This window comes from Homarus americanus, unplaced genomic scaffold (genome assembly GCF_018991925.1).
Source record: "Homarus americanus isolate GMGI-L3 unplaced genomic scaffold, GMGI_Hamer_2.0 scaffold56333, whole genome shotgun sequence".
NCBI lineage: Eukaryota > Metazoa > Arthropoda > Malacostraca > Decapoda > Nephropidae > Homarus > Homarus americanus.
Window position 1 is genome coordinate 2,644,545 of NW_024734940.1, and position 22,831 is coordinate 2,667,375.

Consider the following 22,831-nt stretch of genomic DNA (forward strand, 5'->3'; position numbering starts at 1 on the left):
GAAAACTCACAAACTAACAGAACAAATAATTGATGTAGGTGGAAGGGGGGGGGGGCTGCTTTTAATTCAACTAAAAGGCAATAATTTTTTTAAGAATATAATCGATTTATTAGTGCGTAGCGCATCCAGCTTATTATCACTTAAAATTCTGTGGAGCCGGGTTCATTACAATATTTTTTTCCTATTTAGAGGCAATATAAAAAAACTGTAAAAAAACTATACATAGACGGAATAATATTTTTAAATCAGACTAGAAGGGGTCAGCGTCTACGATAAGCTTCACTCCATCCTATGGAGAGTTTTTCGAGAACGAAGGACAATCTGCAGTTACCAGTCCATTTACAAAATCCCGAGACAACCCCCCCCCCCCTAGAAACACACTACCAGCAATTTTTTTCTAGTTAATAGCCAAGGGCAATAATCTCGTACTGGGTGAAGGCTCTTGAGCCATTGGGTGACCGTGTGCATCGATTGAGTAAAGCTTGGCCAAAGTAATGTCCCATCTCAGCGATATTAGGGATTTCGTTCATGGTTATCTCCCGCGCTTCCCACAGAAGGGCAAAATTCTTTACTTGGTGGCCAATGTCAAGTAGCTAAACTCCGTTCTCAACGAGTGAGTGTGTGGAGGAGAGCAGCAAAGACGTTAACCCTTACCAGAGCCTCGAAGCCACCTTAGGCAATAGCACCATGGAAGGTGGGAGAGGGTGCGTCTCTTGCAAATTTGTAGGTGTGTACAGGGGTAACGTATTCTGGCTTGTACAGAGGGGGAATCTAAAGTCTCCCTATTACAAGTAAATCTCTTAACGCTGCTGACACTTGCCTTTTTTTTTCTTCAACACTTGATATAAAGGGTATAGGTTTGAATAACCCCCGTTTCTTCAAGCGAGTTTTGCTTACAGATGCACGAGACATGTAGTCTATTTTTATTCCGATTAGACTTAAAAACCACAAATTAAGAATATCCATTGGCTCTCTAAGAAACATAAATTAAAGGTTCCGCAAACAGAGAGAAGCTCGGGAAGCAGCCATCCCAACTGACCGACGGACTCTCTCTCTCTCTCTCTCGGCACGATGTCCTCCGTAAACTTCCTGACCTCTCGTACGTCTATGGGAAAGGGTCGCAGAAAGGGGACTTGATTGCTGCCCATAGCATCATTGTGTATGACTTTGCTTGGGAGATTGGTATCCCCGCATCCCCTGAGCAAGGCTCTTATGCATAATGCAGAAGACCCGACAGCAGCACCCTTATCCACTACCTCCTAAGATGTCCCCACACACAACGCTTCCGTGACGCCTGCTGGACCACCACTCCACGACCCCCTGACGGAGACACGATGATCCTCCCCATACTAGCCAGATATTTTGAAAATAACATTGATTATGTGTTAAAGCAATATCCTTCCTTCCTTCGGCTTTAGTAAGCCCCTTTATAATATTAATACTGTATATACTTGTCACACTTGCCAGATGCTTATGGTGTCATTGTACAGGGGTACCTAGTGACATCACTAGGATCCCGCTTCCTCTATCATGGAAGAAACAATTGAAATTGAAATTGAATAAAAGGTTAGGCACTTTTTTTAAAACTGGAATAATCCCATATGATTGTAAAGTAATTTAGACATTTCTTTAACACACATGCAGCAGTCAGAAAATATGCAACGCACCGCTGCCCAAACAGTGTAGCCAGAACATAGTCTGCTTGCCGGCCCTCACTATATCCTTGCCACCTTGCTCCTCCCTTTATTCATTCCCTTTTTGTTTGCTATTATACCAACTCACCCACACTTCCAATTGGGACAACACTCTCCATAGACAGGGACTCTTTCACAGCTGGGATGAGGCGGTGGATCACAGTTTTCGTCAGTAGTAACTATCCCACTCCGTGTACAGGTGTGAGTGGTACAGGGCCTCGTTCGCCAGGTGCTGTACAGAGCATGGTGTACACCATCACTGTCGGTACACCCTCTGAAATACGGTCATTTTATATAATTTTACGTTCATTGTAAATTTAGGCAACCACTTTCTATTTTGAAAATTAAGCTCATTAACAATGGCATTACATATTCTTATCCTAGATATTCCTTCCATTAAATAATAGCTACTACAAATTGTATTCATGAAGGCTATTTTACGTCTGGACATTAACATCTTGGGTCCGTAAGCACTAGCTATGTATAAATTCAAAATATGGAACAAATTTCATCAATGAAAGTTGCTCATATGGAATTAAGATCTGTGAAGTAATACATAACCAGACACGGAACCATTTGAGAAATACATCTGTCACTGGTTCTAGTCCGATTTCTTGCTATAGTTACCGACCGTCAACGTCGATCATTTTAGCCGTAGCAGAGCCGATTGGTGGGTTTTGCCTGGACCCGAGGCTGCTGCTTGTGGGATTATAGTTGTGTAAACTCATTTGGGGTGGGAGATTGCTTTTATTTGAAGTAAAATGCAATTATGAAAAAAAAAGGATGTAATCGATTATTAGGTAGTGCATCTAGTTTCGCAACGTTTAAATAATTAAACTTTACCATTTAGCAGTAATATAAAAACTAGATGCATAATATAGATGTAACAATATTAAACAAGCTAAAAGGGGAGCCAGCCTCTACGATAAGGTTAACTCCTAGAACCAATAAAACAGTCTGTAATAACCAATCCGCTTTCCGAATTCTGGATGTTCTCTCTCCCCCCCCTCCCCCGCAGACATTACCAGCAAATGTTTTCTAGTTAGGAAGGCAGCAGTAGTTTTATACAGGGTACGGCCCCTGTGTGTGCGTGTAGCTAGGCCAAACCGTGGCCAAAGCACTATCCCACCTTTGGCATTTGTGATTACTTGCTTTGTCATCGCCAATGCTTCCCATTGAAGGGTATAAGTCTACATACAGCAGTCAGTGTCCAGTAGCACGACTCATTTCTCAACGAGTTTGAGAAGGTGAGCGGAGAAGGCGTTAACCCTACCAGAGACGCAAGTCACCCTAGGTCAGAGTACATTATGCAAGTTGGGAAAGTTGTTTTTATCTTCACCCTCTTGCACAGATTAGAATATTTGGATCCCCTCGAACTCTCTTTAGACTAACCCTGTATGTTCCAACATCAATATAAAGGAATTTCTTTGAAGGACTACAGTATATCTTCAGGCGACTTTTCATTACATATGCACAAGACTAATGCGTAGTCCCATTTTTAACACATTCGAGACCTGAAAACAACCAATGAGGAATTTCCACTGGATCCCCGGAGAATTATTGCGACGACCATTTTGAAAGCTTTAGTTCGTTTCCAATATGATATTTCTAAGACATACAAATCAAAGGGAAGGCACGAAAATTTGACCGTAATTTTAAATACTTCGTGATCTCATTTTCATTGTACAATAATTTAAATGTTTCTTTTAACACCAGCCCAAACATTTATCTGTAACGCCTCGCTGCCCAAACTGGATGGCCAGAACACATTTTCCAAGCCGCCCTCTCTACATATCCTTTTTCCTCCCTTTATTCCTTAATTTTTTTTCTAGCTAATAATCATACCAACTCACCCACACTTCCAATCTGGACAACATTCTCCATACACAGGTACTCTCTCACAGCTGGGATGAGGCGGTGGATCACAGTCTTCGGCAGTAGTGACTATCCCACTGTGTGTACAGGTGTGATTGGTACAGAGACTCGCCCGCCAGGTGCTGTACAGCTCATGGTGTACACCTTCACTGTCTGTACACCCTCTGAAAATATGGAAATTTTCTATTATTTTACATATAAACTTAGGAAATTCCATTCCATTTTAAAATTTTTACTCATAAAAATTAGTATTACAAAAATTTAGATATATTTCGTCTGTCAAATACAAACGTTACACCAAAATATATTCATTAAAGCCTTCTTTGTTTACTTCAGGATCTCAACACCTTGTGTCCGTACGCACGAGCTATGGACAAATCCGAATAATGGAGCAGATTTCTTCTATACAAGTTTAGTATATATGGAATTGGGTACAGTGCAGTAATATATTCTAACCTGATACGAGACCATTAAACAGAAATCCTTATCACTGGTTGTAGTCATTTTTAAATTGCAGACCGTCAACGTCGTTAATAGCTGTAGAACGATTGGTGGGTTCTGGAGCTGATCCCGTGACAGCTGCTGACGCTTTGGGCGTTATGAGAATTTTGGAATCTCACTTAAACTAACCGAACAAATCATTAATGTTAGTCGAGGGGGGGGGGAATTCTTTTAATTCAACTAAAAGGCAATAATTATTTAAGATAATCGATTTATTAGTGCGTAGCACACCCAGCTTATTAACACTTAAAATTCTGTGGAGCCGGGTACATTGCAATTTTTTTTTCTATTTCGCAGCAATATAAAACAAAAATATATACATATAGGTGGCATAACCTTTTTAAGTCACAGACTAGAAGGGGTAGGCCTCTATGATAAGATTCACTCCATCCAATGGAGAGTTTTTCGAGAACGAAGGAAATCTGTAGTTACCAGTCCATTTACAGAATCCTGAGACAACACCCCCTCATCAAAGACACTACCAGCAATTCTTTTCTAGTTAGTAACCAAGCAATAATCTCATACTGGGTGGGGCTCTTGAGGCATTGGGGTGACCGTGTGCATCGAGTGTGAAAAGCTTGGCCAAAATAATGTCCCACCTCAGCGATATTCGGGATTTCGTTCATGGTTATCTCCCGCGCTTCCCATAGAAGGGCAAAATTCTTTACTTGGTGGCCAATGTCAAGTAGCTAAACTCCATTCTCAACGAGTGTGTGTGTGGAGGAGAGCAGCAAAGGAGTTAACCCTTACCAGAGCCTCGAAGCCACCTTAGGCAATAGCACCATGGAAGGTGGGAGAGGGTGCGTATCTTGCAAATTTGTAGGTGTGTACAGGGGTAACGTATTCTGGCTTGTACAGAGGGGGAATCTAAAGTCTCCCTATTACAAGTAAATCTCTTAACGCTGCTGACACTTGCCTTTTTTTTCTTCAACACTTGATATAAAGGGTATAGGTTTGAATAACCCCGTTTCTTCAAGCGAGTTTTGCTTACAGATGCACGAGACATGTAGTCTATTTTTATTCCGATTAGACTTAAAAACCACAAATTAAGAATATCCATTGGCTCTCTAAGAAACATAAATTAAAGGTTCCGCAAACAGAGAGAAGCTCGGGAAGCAGCCATCCCAACTGACCGACGGACTCTCTCTCTCTCGGCACGATGTCCTCCGTAAACTTCCTGACCTCTCGTACGTCTATGGGAAAGGGTCGCAGAAAGGGGACTTGATTGCTGCCCATATCATCATTGTGTATGACTTTGCTTGGGAGATTGGTATCCCCGCATCCCCTGAGCAAGGCTCTTATGCATAATGCAGAAGACCCGACAGCAGCACCCTTATCCACTACCTCCTAAGATGTCCCCACACACACAACGCTTCCGTGACGCCTGCTGGACCACCACTCCACGACCCCCTGACGGAGACACGATGATCCTCCCCATACTAGACAGATATTTTGAAAATAACATTGATTATGTGTTAAAGCAATATCCTTCCTTCCTTCGGCTTTAGTAAGCCCCTTTATAATATTAATACTGTATATACTTGTCACACTTGCCAGATGCTTCTGGTGTCATTGTACAGGGGTACCTAGTGACATCACTAGGATCCCGCTTCCTCTATCATGGAAGAAACAATTGAAATTGAAATTGAATAAAAGGTTAGGCACTTTTTTTAAAACTGGAATAATCCCATATGATTGTAAAGTAATTTAGACATTTCTTTAACACACATGCAGCAGTCAGAAAATATGCAACGCACCGCTGCCCAAACAGTGTAGCCAGAACATAGTCTGCTTGCCGGCCCTCACTATATCCTTGCCACCTTGCTCCTCCCTTTATTCATTCCCTTTTTGTTTGCTATTATACCAACTCACCCACACTTCCAATTGGGACAACACTCTCCATAGACAGGGACTCTTTCACAGCTGGGATGAGGCGGTGGATCACAGTTTTCGTCAGAAGTAACTATCCCACTCCGTGTACAGGTGTGAGTGGTACAGGGCCTCGTTCGCCAGGTGCTGTACAGAGCATGGTGTACACCATCACTGTCGGTACACCCTCTGAAATACGGTCATTTTATATAATTTTACCTTCATTGTAAATTTAGGAAACCACTTTCTATTTTGAAAATTAAGCTCATTAACAATGGCATTACATATTCTTATCCTAGATATTCCTTCCATTAAATACTAGCTACTACAAATTGTATTCATGAAGGCTATTTTACGTCTGGACATTAACATCTTGGGTCCGTAAGCACTAGCTATGTATAAATTCAAAATATGGAACAAATTTCTTCAATGAAAGTTGCTCATATGGAATTAAGATCTGTGAAGTAATACATAACCAGACACGGAACCAGAGAAATACATCTGTCACTGGTTCTAGTCCGATTTCTTGCTATAGTTACCGACCGTCAACGTCGATCATTTTAGCCGTAGCAGAGCCGATTGGTGGGTTTTGCCTGGACCCGAGGCTGCTGCTTGTGGGATTATAGTTGTGTAAACTCATTTGGGGTGGGAGATTGCTTTTATTTGAAGTAAAATGCAATTATGAAAAAAATAGGATGTAATCGATTATTAGGTAGTGCATCTAGTTTCGCAACGTTTAAATAATTAAACTTTACCATTTAGCAGTAATATAAAAACTAGATGCATAATATAGATGTAACAATATTAAACAAGCTAAAAGGGGAGCCAGCCTCTACGATAAGGTTAACTCCTAGAACCAATAAAACAGTCTGTAATAACCAATCCGCTTTCCGAATTCTGGATGTTCTCTCTCTCCCCCCCCTCCCCCGCAGACATTACCAGCAAATGTTTTCTAGTTAGGAAGGCAGCAGTAGTTTTATACAGGGTACGGCCCCTGTGTGTGCGTGTAGCGAGGCCAAACCGTGGCCAAAGCACTATCCCACCTTTGGCATTTGTGATTACTTGCTTTGTCATCGCCAATGCTTCCCATTGAAGGGTATAAGTCTACATACAGCAGTCAGTGTCCAGTAGCATGACTCATTTCTCAATGAGTTTGAGAAGGTGAGCGGAGAAGGCGTTAACCCTACCAGAGACGCAAGCCACCCTAGGTCAGAGTACATTATGCAAGCTGGGAAAGTTGTTTTTATCTTCACCCTCTTGCACAGATTAGAATATTTGGATCCCCTCGAACTCTTTAGACTAACCCTGTATGTTCCAACATCAATTTAAAGGAATTTCTTTGAAGGACTACAGTATAACTTCAGGCGACTTTTCATTACATATGCACAAGACTAATGCGTAGTCCCATTTTTAACACATTCGAGACCTGAAAACAACCAATGAGGAATTTCCACTGGATCCCCGGAGAATTATTGCGACGACCATTTTGAAAGCTTTAGTTCGTTTCCAATATGATATTTCTAAGACATACAAATCAAAGGGAAGGCACGAAAATTTGACAGTAATTTTAAATACTTCGTGATCTCATTTTCATTGTACAATAATTTAAATGTTTCTTTTAACACCAGCCCAAACATTTATCTGTAACGCCTCGCTGCCCAAACTGGATGGCCAGAACACATTCTCCAAGCCGCCCTCTCTACATATCCTTTTTCCTCCCTTTATTCCTTACAATTTTTTTTCTAGCTAATAATCATACCAACTCACCCACACTTCCAATCTGGACAACATTCTCCATACACAGGTACTCTCTCACAGCTGGGATGAGGCGGTGGATCACAGTCTTCGGCAGTAGTGACTATCCCACTGTGTGTACAGGTGTGATTGGTACAGAGACTCGCCCGCCAGGTGCTGTACAGCTCATGGTGTACACCTTCACTGTCTGTACACCCTCTGAAAATATGGAAATTTTCTATTATTTTAAATATAAACTTAGGAAATTCCATTCCATTTTAAAATTTTTACTCATTAACATTAGTATTACAAAAATTTAGATATATTTCGTCTGTCAAATACAAACGTTACACCAAAATATATTCATTAAAGCCTTCTTTGTTTACTTCAGGATCTCAACACCTTGTGTCCGTACGCACGAGCTATGGACAAATCCGAATAATGGAGCAGATTTCTTCTATACAAGTTTAGTATATATGGAATTGGGTACTGTGCAGTAATATATTCTAACCAGATACGAGACCATTAAACAGAAATCCTTATCACTGGTTGTAGTCATTTTTAAATTGCAGACCGTCAACGTCGTTAATAGCTGTAGAACGATTGGTGGGTTCTGGAGCTGATCCCGTGACAGCTGTTGACGCTTTGGGCGTTATGAGTATTTTGGAATCTCACTTAAACTAACCGAACAAATCATTAATGTTAGTCGAGGGGGGGGGGAATTCTTTTAATTCAACTAAAAGGCAATAATTATTTAAGATAATCGATTTATTAGTGCGTAGCACACCCAGTTTATTAACACTTAAAATTCTGTGGAGCCGGGTACATTGCAATTTGTTTTTCTATTTCGCAGCAATATAAAACAAAAATATATACATATAGGTGGCATAACCTTTTTAAGTCACAGACTAGAAGGGGTAGGCCTCTATGATAAGATTCACTCCATCCAATGGAGAGTTTTTCGAGAACGAAGGAAATCTGTAGTTACCAGTCCATTTACAGAATCCTGAGACAACACCCCTCATCAAAGACACTACCAGCAATTCTTTTCTAGTTAGTAACCAAGCAATAATCTCATACTGGGTGGGGCTCTTGAGGCATTGGGGTGACCGTGTGCATCGAGTGTGAAAAGCTTGGCCAAAATAATGTCCCACCTCAGCGATATTCGGGATTTCGTTCATGGTTATCTCCCGCGCTTCCCATAGAAGGGCAAAATTCTATACTTGGTGGTCAATGTCAAGTACCAAAACTCCGATCTCAACGCGTGTTTGTGTGTGTGTGTGTGTGTATGTATGTATGTGGAGGAGAGCAACGAAGACGTTAACCCTTACCAGAACCTCGAAGCCACCTTAGAGAAGAGCACTATGCAAGGTGGGAGAGGTTGTGTATCTTAGCAAATTTGTAGGTGTGCAGGGGTAAGGTATTCGCTCTTGTACAAAGGGTGAATCTAAAGTCTCCATATTACAAGTAAATTTCTTAACGCTGTTGACAATAACTTTTTTCTTCTTCGACTCTTGATATAAAGGGTATAGGTTTGAATGACCCCGGTGTCTTCAGGCGAGTTTTGCTTACAGATGCACAAGACAAGCAGTCCATTTTTTATTCCGATTTGACTTAACCACAAAATAAGATTATCCATTGGCTCTCTAAGAAACCTTAATAAAAGGTTAGGCACAATTTTGTTTTTTAAATCTGGAATAATCCCATCTGATTTTACAGTAATTTAAACATATTTCTTTAACACACAAGCAGCAGTCAGAAAATATGCAACATACCGCTGCCCAAACAGAATAGTCAGAACATAGCCTGCTTGCCGGCCCTCACTATATCCTCGCCCTGTTGCTCCGCCTTTATTCATTCCCGTTTTGTTTGCCATTATACGAACTCACCCACACTTCCAATTGGGACAACACTCTCCATACACAGGGACTCTCTCACAGCTGGGATGAGGCGGTGGATCACAGTCTTCGTCAGTAGTAACTATCCCACTCTGTGTACAGGTGTGATTGGTACAGAGACTCGCCCGCCAGGTGCTGTACAGCTCATAGTGCACACCTTTACTGTCTGTACACCCTCTGTAAATATGGAAATTTTCTATGATTTTTCATTACTTGTAAACTTAGGAAATTCCATTCCATTTTGAAATTTTTACTCTAACAAAATTAGTGTTACAAAATTTTAGATATATTTCGTCTGTTAAATACAAACTATACACCAAAATATATTCATGAAAGCCTTTTTTGTTTACTTTAGGATCTCAACACCTTGTGTCCGTGCGCGCTAGCTGTGGACAAATTAGAATAATGGAGCAGATTTCTTTTATACAAGTTTAGTTTATATGGAATTGGGTACTGTGCAGTAATATATTCTAACCAGACACGAGACCATTAAATAGAGAAATCCACATCCCTGGTTTTAGTCAGATTTTTAAATTGCAGACCGTCAAAGCCATTAATAGCTGGAGCACGATTGGTGGGTTCTGGTGCTGAACCTGGGCAGCTGCTGACGTTTTGGGCGTTACGAGTATTTTGGAAACTCACTTAAACTAACAGAACAAATCATTGATGCAAGTTGAAGGGAAAGGGGGGCGGGGGATGCTTTTATTTCAATAAAAGGCAATAATTATTTAAGAATATAATCGATTTATTATTGCGTAGCGCATCCAGCTTATTAACACAAAAAATTCTGTGGAGCCGGGTTCATTGCATTTTTTTCTATTTAGCAGTAATATAAGAAAATGTATACATATAGACGGAATAATCGGTTTAAATCAGACTAGAAGGGGTCAGCGTCTACGATAAGCCTTACTCCATCCTATGGAGAGTTTTTCGGGAACGAAGAACCATCTGCAGTTACCAGGCCATTTACAGAATCCTAAGACAACCCCCCACCAGAAACACACTACCAGCAATTTTTTTCTAGTTAATAGCCAGGGGCATTAATCTCATGCTGGGTGAGGCTCTTGAGCTATTGGGTGACTGTGCATCGATTGAGATAAGCTTGGCCAAAGTAATATCCCACCTCAGCGATATTAGGGATTTCGTTCATGGTTATCTCCAGCGCTTTCCATAGAAGGGCACAATTCTTTACTTGGTGGCCAATGTCAAGTCGCTAAACTCCGTTCTCAACGAGTGTGTGGAGGAGAGGAGCAAAGACGTTAACCCTTACCAGAGCCTCGAAGCCACCTTTGGCAAGAGCACCATGCAAGGTGGGAGAGGGTGCGTATCTTGCAAATTTGTAGGTGTGTACAGGGGTAAGGTATTCTCTCTTGTACAGAGGGGGAATCTAAAGTCTGCATATTACAAGTAAATCTCTTAACGCTGTTGACACTAACTTTTTTTATTTTTTTCTTCAACTCTTGATATAAAGGGTATAGGTTTGAATAACCCCCGTTTCTTCAAGCGAGTTTTGCTTGCAGATGCACGAGACCTGCAGTCTATTTTTATTCCGATTAGACTTAAAAACCACAAATTAAGAATATCCATTGGCTCTCTATAAAACATTAATAAAAGGTTCCGCAAAAGGAGAAAAGCAGCTTTCCCCCTGGACTCTTTCCCTCCCCCCCCCCTCCACCTCGTACGATGTCCTCTATAAACTTCCTGACCTCTCGTACGTCTATGGGAAAGGGTCGCGGAAAGGGGACGCGATTGCTGCCCGTATCATCATTGGGTATGACTTTGCTTGGGAGATTGGTATTCCCGCACCCCCTGAGTCACGCTCTTGTGCATTATGCAGAAGACCAGACAGCAGCACCCTTATCCACTACCTCCTAAGATGTCCCCACACACAACGCTTCCGTGACGCCTGCTGGACCACCACTCCACGACCCCCTGACGGAGACACGATGATCCTCCCCATACTGGCCAGATATTTTGCAAATAACATTAATTGTGTGTTAAAGGAACATCCTTCCTTCCTTCCTTAGGATTTAGTAAGCCCCTTTATAATATTTATACTGTATATACTTGTCACACTTGCCAGATGCTTCTGGTGTCTTTGTACAGGGGTACCTAGTGACAGCACTAGGATCCCGCTTCCTCTATCAAGGAGTAAACAATTGAAATTGAATAAAAGGTTAGGCACTTTTTTTTAAATCTGGAATAATCCCATATGATTGTAAAGTAATTTAGACATTTCTTTCACACACATGCAGCAGTCAGAAAATATGCAACGCACCGCTGCCCAAACAGAGTGGCCAGAACATAGCCTGCTTGCCGGCCCTCACTATACCCTCGCTACTCCCTTTATTCTTTCCCTTTTTGTTTGCCATTATACCAACTCACCCACACTTCCAATTGGGACAACACTCTCCATACACCGGGACTCTCTCACAGCTGGGGTGAGGCGGTGGATCACAGTCTTCGTCAGTAGTAACTATCCCACTCTGTGTACAGGTGTGATTGGTACAGAGACTCGCCCGCCAGGTGCTGTACAGCTCATGGTTTACACCTTCACTGTCTGTACACCCGCTGAAAATATGGAAATTTTCTATGATTATATATTACTTGTAAACTTAGGAAATCCCATTCCATTTTGAAATTTTTACTCTATCAAAATTAGTATTACAAAATTTTAGATATATTTCGTCTGTCAAATACAAACTATACGCCAAAATTTATTCATTAAAGCCTTTTTTGTTTACTTCAAGATGTCAACACCTTGTGTCTGTACGCACGAGCTTTGGACAAATCCGAATAATGGAGCAGATTTCTTCTATACAAGTTTAGTTTATAAGGAATTGGGTACTGTGCAGTAATATATTCTAACCAGACAGGAGACCATTAAATAGAGAAATCCATATCACTGGTTGTAGTCAGATTTTTAAATTGCAGACCGTCAACGTCATTAATAGCTGTAGCCCGATTGGTGGGAAAAGTGTATACCGCCCCTCTCTGCTGCCATTGTTGGCCATATTCCCTGACCGGACCATCCATCACTGACATCGACGACAACATCTCACGAGCGTTTTCGGTTTATCGAGCATTAGCTTCCCCTCCCCACTTGTGGTGTGAGTGACCCACACTACAGCTGGAGAGCAGCCATAGCGCGATATTCCTTCTACTGCTTTTTTTTCCATTTTTCGCTCTGGCCTAAGGACCTGCACCCTCAAAAGTGTATTCGTCGTGCGGTCCCCCCGTAACTGTTCACCTCCCTCCCAGGAGATTGTGAACACGAAAGGGGGTTGGAGCAAGAACCCATCCCAGCCGAGTCCTTCCAGGAAAACCGTGATCGTGCTGGTCCACCTGGAAAGAGGGTAGGAATCCTTATCCTTCCCCAGTAGGCACACTTAGCTCACGTCTATAAGTGAGCAGTCACACACTAGGAAGTAGGTTTCCCCAACGGGGCTCCGGGAGAGAAGTTCATGAACCACTGTACGACCACCCGGCCATCATTGCCTGTGGGGAGTGCTGAAATTCCTCTGCTACTTACTCAACCGGAATAGGTAGGCCCTAAAAAAAAAAAAACATCGGTTATGGAGTGCGTACGCCGTACTAACTGCAACCCCCGCCTGAAACGCCAACCTGACGACCCGAGCCACGACAGGCTCCGCACAGAGAAAGCGGACCAGCTACGGGCATTCCATGAAGCCCTGAAAAGCAAGAACACTGCCACCGCCTCCAAGAACTCCACCACCACTGTTACCACCACTGAGGACGACAACTGGAAGAAGGTTGAAAACAAAAAACGCCCACGTGCTTTTTCGGGAAACGAATGCCGTCAAGCAGCCCAAAAGGCACCCATCACCACCACCAGCTCACCCCAATAACACTGCCAAAATTAAGGTTCTCGAAAACGGACACGAAAACGACATATGCCGCCATCAGAGATGGAAAAACTAAATCCACTGGCCAAATTCTCAGTGCGGCCCAACCTAAAGGTGGAGATGATTATTGACCCCAAAGACAAGGACTCCGCCACCACCCTCGACACTTCCCTGAAAAACACCACCACCGTTGAGTCAACCAAGCTGGAACTCGCCCAGAAACTGATTAAGTCTGTAGTCCTCCGGTACCCAAAGGAACTACCCCAAGAACCCCTGGAGAACCACCCAAACATCCTAAAAGCCGAGAGATGCTCTCCCCCGTCCGACAAGGCGGCCACCACAAAACAAGTGCTCATAACGTACTACGGTCCACCCCCCAGCACCATAGACCTCAAAACCTGGGGGATCTACGAAGTGAGGCCCTTCGTCCCGGAGCCCCTGCGGTGCTTCAGATGCCAGAAATACGGGCACCATCAGACGAGGTGCAAGTACAAGGAAATATGCGCAGTCTGCGCGCAGAAGCACGGAACACACACCTGCCTCACCAGGTTGAAAAGTGGAGAAAAAATTGCCCCCAAGTGTGCCAACTGCGGGGTCAAACACCACGCCTGGAACCCTGGATGCTCCGAGAGGACAAAGAGGGTCGAGGCAAACCGACCAGCAGCAAGACCGGCCCCCACCGCCTGCACACCAGCCCCACCAAGTACCTTCGTGTGGGGAACCCAAAGGCCAAAACAACAAAGCCAACCTCCTCAGCCGGTCAACACCCAAAGTGCAGCCCAGTTTCCTGGCCTCACTACGGCCACACCTCAACAACAAACAGCGAACAACCAATGAAGAAACAGGCTACCAGGCCGAAGGAATGATGCATCAGACTGCAAAAAGTATAAATAGCCATGATTCACTGGGCCCACAAGATCCAACCCACACAGCTCCAAACACTCATGGGAGCTCCCTCGAAACAAGACAACACAGTTCCAGCCACCTCAATGAGGAGGAACCACCCAGTGCCCACAAGTGATGCAAGTGCATCACAAAAAAGCCACCCAAGAGAACAAAAGGATCCGACAGCTCCAAGAAAGAAATTGGACGTTTCAACTCCCTGAACCAACCACGGCCGGCAAAAACAAAAGCAAGAAGAAGATATGAACCTGATCCAAATCGGAATCATGAACATTTCCATCGAGGACCACCGAAAGTCGATGAAGCAATGAACATCAGCACCCTGAATATCCTTACATACAAGAATGTCAAAAAACAAAACACCTCCAGCCAGACGGCAAGCATTACAAAACACCTTTGACGAAACTATCTGAGACATTTCCAGACGTCACAAGACGATATATGATCTTGGTCAGAATCAACACACCCTCCTCAGGTCATGCATAACAAATTTCCATGCCTGGGAAAACAACCATTGAAGTCAGAAGCCAACCCTCCAAGAACGGGAATCAACTGTTCACAACATCTACAAGCCAAGAGAGCTCTGGGCAGCTCATTACTCTTAACCAACGCTGACCACCACACTCATAAAGGGATTCAACACGCATCCTTCCTGGCTGGCCCACAAATGAAGACAGCCTACCACCTACACCAAAACTTTCAAGACCCCAACACAGAGACCCCCCTAGGAAGGCTGGCATCTCAGTTATCCTTTCAGAGAACAAACTCCCTCCACCCCCGAGATGGAGATACAATACAAAAGGCAGACTGGGGACTCTTAAGAACACCACTACTAAAATGCGCGAAAAAATCACCAGCCGACCGGCGTGGACAGAACAACCCTCCACCAACAAATGGTCGAGGGCATTTCACCAGAAGCAGCAGAGGGCTATCCCAAACAACAGACCCACATCAAGACAGTACAAAGGATTACTGGTACACAACTGTCCCAGGGTGAAAAGAACTCAACCACAGGTGAACATGGCCCGAAACTACAGGGAGACATCCCGAACAAACGGACATCTCTGATCAAAGGTCAGCATGCAAGAGAGAAGGAAGGAAAGAAAGCAAAAAGCGCTTAAGCTCAAGTGAAACCAGAACTAAGAACACCCTCCAGCAAAATGTGGGCTCCAGATCCGAAGAGCATCTGGCCAACACCAACCCACCCAGCAGAAGAAGCCGAGACTTAAAAACTGTTCTCTGACCGAGCAGCAACAAAAACACCAGAGACAGGCGGAGGGAGACACAACAGCGTCTGCGACAGGTCAGACTCCAGATGATCGAAGAGGGCTGCAACTGAAAATGACACCGATAGACCTTTCAACAACAGAACTCCAGTCAATAAAACAAGCAGGACAGCACCATGGGCCAGGATAACTCTCTCCCATGCCGGAAAAGCCGGACAAACTTTGCTACAAGTCATCAATGCTTCGTGGACAGCACAAAGACTCCACCGGAATGGTAGAATATATCCCATTGCAGACAAACCGAGGACCCATCTCCTTCTCAGCTGCATAGGGAGGGAGAGAAAAAATGACTCGACAACTAAGAAAATAAGATAGGCAGCCCACACCTCATTTTTGCATACCGAGAACACCGGAAACAACATCGCAAGATACTGGCTGATGGACTAAAAACCAGCTTTGGTGATCTTCCACGACCTGAAGAAGGCCTTCGAACTAGCAAATCCACTGGCCATTATAACGACGCTCGATAAAAAGGCGTCAAAGGGAGGTTGCTGGGGTGGATCAACTACCTCACACAGAAAGCGCAAGTACGCTTTCAGGGAGCAACCTCAAGCTACAGGGTCCGTGAAGCAGTACCCCAAGGAGGCATCCCCCAGTCCAACGCTGTTCAATGTCCTGATGGAAAATCTGTCAAACTTCCTTTCAGACAAACAGCCAGCTCTATATGCAGACTGACTTAACCACAGTAAAGCAAATAACAACACGCAACCCTCCAACTTATAAAAGGAACAGACACAGACTCAAAATAAATCCAGCAAAGTCAGCTATCACTACAGACACCACCAGATGCTACCTCCACCACAAAACACGCCGGTAGTCTGGACAACACCCACCACCAACACCAAACCCCAACCACCCAAGTATCTCAGGCCAGGACGAAACAACACATCAACAGCCATCGCTCCAGCACAACCTCAGAACAAACCGCAAAGCCAAAAACCTACACAGCCCGCCATCAGATCTGATGATTACAGAACTCCAGCACCAATGGACTAAAGACCAGATAAAAAGCATAAACTCATCAAAACAATACTCTGGACCATACCAGGCACCCATGTGGACCAAATTTGCAATTTGCAAATGAAACTGAACTACACACCAGACACAGTCAAGGTGTGACCGGTCTCCTCCCAAAATCTGTAGATCAGATAAACACCAAAACTCCACCGAATCAGTGCCTCCCTCCACCTCGACCACAGAATCGAGGAGCCACCTGGTCGCACAAGGAAGCGAGGTCATCCGACACCAGCAGAACCAAAAAAACAAAAAAGACACACAGGACAATGGTTACTGCCTCCACCATGGAGCCCTCCACACCACATTAAAAATACCAACCTGGGCGATATACAAAGCCAACCTCCAGAAGGAGGACCTCAAAAATAACCCTGAAGCCATAGCCACAAGACACCAGCTGATCAGCATCAACTTCACAAACGGCTCAGTGGACCAAAAACATCAACATCCGGCAGCCTTCTACACCCAAATTCAAGACCCTCCGATGGAGACTTTCAACGAATTCTCCACCTAAACCAGCTGGTAGCAATCTCAAAGCCCTACAACACGCGCTGGCGGCACAACCGATCACATCATAATTCCACTTGGACTTCAGTCAAGCAGGCACTGCTGCCCCAGCCAACAAGGGCAATCTCCACATCTGGCCTCGATCCTCCTTTGGCTACAGAATTCCAAAGACAAAAACGCCCAGTCGTCTTACACTGGATCCCAGTCATGTAGGGATCGGAAACAACGTGGCAGACAAACAGCAAGTCAGCCACGTTCTAGTAGCGTACATTCAAGTTCCAGCAAGCGTGCATGAATCAGAATCACCTCGAAGATAACCATCCACATCCAAAAGGCACCTTCCGCATTCAACGCTGGTTCCCCAAAATCAGCCGATGGTACCTGGCGGCTACAAAAGAGACTACCTACGCGGACAAAAAGAAAACGCAAGACAAGCCGTCAGCCTTCATCTGACTACGACTAGAATTTTACAAAGTGCTCCTGACAGATGATCGGAAATGACGTCATGAATGCCTACTGCTCAGGGCCAGACAGCCAACCCCACTAGAACACTATCTCCTCATTGCGATCTTTGACCTCCGATGACTCAGAAGCCTAATAAGAAGCACACACAACACCAGCGGGCCTCTTGAAAGGTGACATTACATTGCACCTTCTCCAGGTCTTATCTTTGATCCCCACCACCCAGATAAGCAAAGTATCCTCTCCCAGCAAGTGCGGACCCCAGTTCGGGGGCGCGCCACTCAGTTATTTATACAAACATTTAAACATGATGCAGGTTAAGATCTATTGTTTTCTGAATTAAAAACATTTATTAAAAACATTTATAAAAACATTAAAAGTCATTACATTTAAAAATGATGCAGGTTATGAGCTGTTGCTCGTAAAAAGTCAATCTTGTTCTCTGGATTATTTCTAGCAAGAATAACCTGCAGCCGTTTGTTCAAATCTTTATACTTCTTTTTGCCATTGTACTGTAGTTCTCACCCTGTTCAAACTAAACTCTCCTTAGGTGTGCCAGGTATTCTTCATTTTTTAAAGTTGTAATTAATTTCCAAAGATCGGGATGCATGCACGTCACTGAACTTTGAAGTGCATTATGGTACCCTTCCAAGTTGTAAATGGTACGAGGCATATCTTGTTCTGTTCTGTTATGGACATTCCAACTGGCAATAGGAAATAGAGAAGTAATTCTTCGTCGTCGAATACCTCGACCTCTTTCGCATCCAATGTATAGAACATTTCAAAATAAGACACTAGATCTTGAGGTAGGTCGCCATCATCTACGAGCTCCTTGAAACCATCAATGACATCAGCAGTTGGAAGAAATGCAAGAGATGAAAAACATCTGACCTTCAAGCTAAATTCATTATCTTGATGATATTTTTCTTTTAAGCCAATCTCAACTACTTTTCGATATATATTTTGAGAAAGATGAAACAGACAAGATGAAACAGAAGTAATAGGAAAGATTGATACGAAGCTGTTAATATGAGACTTTTCAAAATCCACCATGAAACATTCAGGGTTCAATCCAGGACGTAGATCTAGTAGCTTTGTGAATAGTGTACGTTTCTTGTGTCTTGTTCGGAAGAAGTGCAAATAATCTTGGAACACTGAATTTCCCAACCTGAACATGAAGGGTGTACAGCTGATAAAATATATTTGGACAGCATTTAAAAGTTCCATCACTTGCCCAATGTTTTACATGCACCAAGTCATCCAGACCCTTATCCGTTGCAAACACAAGTAATCGATTTCAGTCATTTTCACCACTATTAAACTGTAGGAAATGTTCTAATATTTTTTTGTAAATACTTCTAATAAACGATTTAAATATTTTTTTTTTAATGTTGGTGAAATCACCGGGAGTGAAATTGACTGGGAGTTAAATTCCCGGAAGTCAAATTATCGGGGGTCAAATAACAGGAGTCAAATTACCGGAATGGAAATTAGCGAGAGCCATTAGAAGCTTTGAGTATAGAGAAAGATTAAAGCATCTGAATTTGCACTCCCTCGAGAGACGTACTGTAGAGTGAGGGGTGATATGATCGAGATGTAAAAATTGAAGTCAGGGCTAAACAAAGGTGATATAACAAAGGTACTTATATTATCCAACCAGGAACGAACTCATAGCAATGGTTTTAAATTAGACAACTTTAGATTTAGGCGCGAGATAGGTAAACACTGGTTTGGAAATCGAGTAGTGGATGCGTGGAACAAGTTACCGAACTTCATCATTAACTCGAACACGCTGGGTAGCTTCAAATATAGGTTGGACGGATATACAGTAAGAGCGATAGGGGATGGGTGTAAACAGGGTTGCCTAGTATGGGCCAATAGGCCCTCTGCAGTTTCCTCTGTTCTTGTGTTGTTTTGTTCTTATCTTGCGTGAGTCTTCTTTTAGTTTTTGAGATGGGTAATGTGTTTACCCTGATACAATGTCGAGTGGCCTTCCATCCACTGGGGGGGCAGATCACCTACCCCTTCCGCCAGTAAAAGCATTTGCAGCAGAAATTTTAACTGTAAAACCATTTTCTCTGCCAGGTTCGTGCCGCAGGCAAAGTAAACCGTAAATATACTTTCTTGTCCATTTATATATAATCTAGTGTATAATTTTTAGTGAATCTGTTCTTATGGTTTAATTAAGCAGCAACACATGGTAAGTGATCCATCCATCGCTCCTCGGCTTCTGTGTTAAAAAAAATGCAAATGTCAGTCATACAGTGTTGTTGCTAACGTTGCTCTTACAACCAGAAGACACATGTCCAATAATCAGTAATCGCCTGACGGATATCAACGTGAACAAGTTTAATGTACCCACATAATTATCGTGAGAAGTGGTTCATACAGATAACTTATCTCTACCTGATGTGAATAGACGGTGTGTTTCAAGGCAACACACATAGACTAGAGAAAGAATTCATTTAATCACTTATAGAAAATTAAACGTTTCATAACAAAATACATTAACAGTATCATTTGCCATGAATTTCACAGACAGAATACTTCTTGCTAGATTCTGTTTCTGAATCCGTGACAGTCAACGCATCACTGTAGAGGAATTGCGTTGTTTATCTCCTAAACGGGTTGAGTTATTCATTTTAAACTTTCCCTCTCAGATACTAGAAAGTTTTCTTGGTTGGTTTCATAGTTTTCAACCTTCAATTTGGTGGTTATTCGGGGCCATAGGTCTCATCATAATTATAATAATATAAAAAGGAATATTGGTGATGATGACAATATTAATACTGACAATAATAATGATAGTAGTAATAACAATAACAACAGAAATAATAATAAAAATAACATAGTAATATTAATACTAGTAGCAACAAAGTAATAATAATACAATAAATATTGCCGCTGGACTAAATACTTACGCAGTAACACAAATAAATACACGTTTAAGTGGTGCAGGTTAGGTTAGGTTAGGTTCCCGTCCGGGGCTTCTACAGTACTGTACATCCAGTTGTGAATGTTTACCTAACCTTACAGAGGGAGAAGTGAAGGTAGTCGTTTGCAGTGCCAGCCATTCTGCCATCCCCCATTACATGAAACTGCTGTAATTAATTTGTTATCTTTATACCTCCCACTTCTGCCCTTTCAAGCATTATAGTCTGTACATCCGTCACTATAAGCATTATAGTCTGTACAACCGTTCCTGCAAGCATTACTTACTACTACTTTGCTGTCACTCGGAATCGAGTATGACGATCACCCAGCTATGATACAATGATATGAGTTATTGAGGCTGTCACCTAGGTTAGTGAGTTCTGAGGTGACTAAAGACGCCGATACGGGACCGGCAGGATCGATCACAGATGTTGCACATGTAGGGGGCTACATCTAGTGCGGGAGGGGGGCGGCAGCGGCTTTCCTGTAAGCATTATAGTCTGTACAACCGTTCCTGAAAGCATTATAGTCTGTACATCCGTTCCTGTAAGCATTATAGTCTGTACAATCGTTCCTGCAACATTATAATCTGTACATCCTTTCCTGTAAGCAATGTAGTCGGTAAAATCGTTCCTGTAAGCATTATAGTTCTCTACATCCGTCCCTGTAAGCATTATAGTCTGTACAATCGTTCCTGTAAGCATTATAATCTGTAGATCCGTTCATGTAAGTAGTATAGTCGGTACATCCGTCGCTGTAAACATCAAAGTTCTTAATAAGTAAATTATTGTTCGAAGGATTGTTTAGTGAATAATTTCAATAGATTCCTGAACGATTACGACAAAACGTTAAATTGTGTTAACTCTTACAAGACTTGTTTTTTTTTTGTTTTTTTCACGGTATCACACAGGTTTACGAAGCACACCCCACATAGCCAGTCGCCTTAATTACCTAAGTGGCTCACTAACCACCTAATGAACAAAACAATTCGCGCAATAAAGAACTCGCTAACTAACCACCTAAGGAACCAAACAACTAGCGTAATAAGTAGCTCACTGACTAACTAATGAACCGAACAACTAATAGCCCAACCATCCACCTAACCACTTATGTAGCTAATCAAAGAACTAACTACTTGTTCCTCAGTCAATCAGATAGCCAAATAGCTTCACAAGAGGGTGTTCATGTCTAACTAATCACTTAACATTCTTTTCATCTGTTTTCGAATCAGTAGACGAGGCGGCACAATTATGATGTGGTATATCTCGACTTTAGCAAAGCCTTCGACAGAATCCCCCACGAAAGACTAATAAGAAAAGTGGAGGCTCATGGCATTAAAGGAGATATTCTAAAATGGATTAGGGCGTGGTTACAGGACAGGAAACAGCCAGTGAGCATTAACGGCACTAAATCCGATTGGAGCAACGTCACTAGTCGAGTTCCCCAAGGCTCAGTTCTTGGACCATTATTATTTATTACATAAATAAACGACATAAATATCCGCGTAGACAGCAACATAAATAAATTTGCTGATGACACTAAATTAGGGCGTGTAATTAAATCTGACGAGGACTCCGCAAAACCACAGGAAGATCTAAAAAAAAATTTCGAATGGTCTGAAAAATGGCAGATGAAATTCGATGTGGACAAATGTAAAGTACTCAGTTTAGGAGATGTAAACAGGGAAATCAGATACCAGATGAACAACGATGTTATTGAGAAATCCGACTGCCAGAAAGATTTAGGAGTAATGATTAGTAGGAATCTTAAGCAAAGTAAACAATGTGTATTTGCTCGAAACAAGGATAATAAAGTACTTGGGTTCATACAAAGGAGTGTTAAATACAAGACAAGCGAGGTCGTCCTAAAACTATATCATGCGCTTGTGAGACTTCACTTGGATTACGCAGTTCAATTCTGGTCACCGTATTACATAATGGATATAGAATCCTTAGAAAGAATTCAGCGGAAAATGACAATACTAATCCCGGACATTAGGAACCTTGAGTACAGAGACAGGTTAAAGCATCTTGATTTGCACTCCCTCTACAGACGAGGAGTGAGGGGCGATATGATAGAGGTGTGTAAATGGAAATCTGGGCTAAACAAACGGGACATTACAAAGGTACTCAAACTATCCAACCAGGAGCGAACTCGTAACAATGGTTTTATATTAGACAAATTTAGATTTAGGCGCGAAATAGTTAAACATTAGTTTGGATGGATATATGAGCAATAGGGGTTGGGTGTAAATGGGACTGCCCAGTATGAGCCAATAGGCCCGCTGC